Source organism: Pristiophorus japonicus, chromosome 6 (assembly GCF_044704955.1).
Source record: "Pristiophorus japonicus isolate sPriJap1 chromosome 6, sPriJap1.hap1, whole genome shotgun sequence".
Taxonomy (NCBI): domain Eukaryota; kingdom Metazoa; phylum Chordata; class Chondrichthyes; family Pristiophoridae; genus Pristiophorus; species Pristiophorus japonicus.
In genome coordinates this window covers 17,780,660-17,781,907 of record NC_091982.1, presented here as the reverse complement: position 1 = coordinate 17,781,907, position 1,248 = coordinate 17,780,660, and positions in this window count along the sequence as shown.

Below are 1,248 nucleotides of genomic sequence, written 5' to 3'. Positions count from 1 at the left end.
GTGACGTAGGCCAGGCCGCACGAGCGCACGAGGCCCGCCTGCGCTTGCCGTTGATTGGCCCGACTCCACTCGGCGCCGCTGCCGAGTGGCTGGCTGAGGTGTCAATCACAAGAAGGGGGCTGTCCTGTTCGGGGGCTGGGCTTCATAGAAGCAACCCATGCAATTCATGCTAGACAATCAATTATATCCAATGCACGGAACACTAAATACATGCAGAGATATTTCACCCAATATAAACCTTACAAACGACACTACCCAGTCATTGCCCGTAATCGAAAGAAACACGATGCTTAAGAGAGAAAGTGGATAATTTACTCCACCTTTAACATAATTCCAAACAAAACAATTTGCCTCCACATCACAAAATTAGACCAATAAAGCAAAAAGATTGGAAATGATAAATAGTCAATATCAAACTTTTTGAACAAAACAAAGTTTAACTTGCATAGTTGTTCAATCAGCACGGGGAACAGATGCTGCCTGACCCGCTGAGATTGCCAGCATTTTCTGGTTTTATTTCAGATTCCAGCATCCACAGTATTTTGCTTTTGTATTATCATAGAAAGATAGGTTAATATTTGTGGGTGTTCATTTTTCTATCATTCGCTAAGCGAGATATTGTGGTACACCAAAACTTGTTAAAGGTTATTTGAGGCAATTTTCCAAAGTTAAAACTAAATAAATGCAGTATACCCACACAATCAAACAGCTTGCCAATACTCACTGTCTCGATTCACACACGAATAATGGTCACTCAGGTGAGGTGCTTTTGGGCATCTGTGAAATCAAACACCAGAAAAAGTTATCATTTTCAAGAAGGCACAGGAGAGGAGTCAAATTTGGAAAACGAGGAAGAAAAAAAGAGATTAGTTAAAAAAGTTATGAAAACATTATAGCTGAACAGCTGATTATTTGTGACGTCACCACAGAACATTCTAAACCCATTTTACTGGCCAATAACAGGTAAAACATGTAAAAATATTGTCTGAGGCTGGACTACTGTGCTTTTTGATCTTTTTCTTTCCTATTATTACCATTTTTGGGCTCACCCTTTATTCCTCTGGTGCTAAACATCAAGAACCACTGCCATAAACAAATCATTGTTCCTATAACAACTCCTATAAACAAAGTCTGAGCATATAACTGTGATATATGGTAATTTTGCATCGCCCAGGATCAAACAGAAAATCCTTATCATACATTTACTCACTAGAAATTATCTGAGCCTTCTTGTGTCCCGCCCAGCCT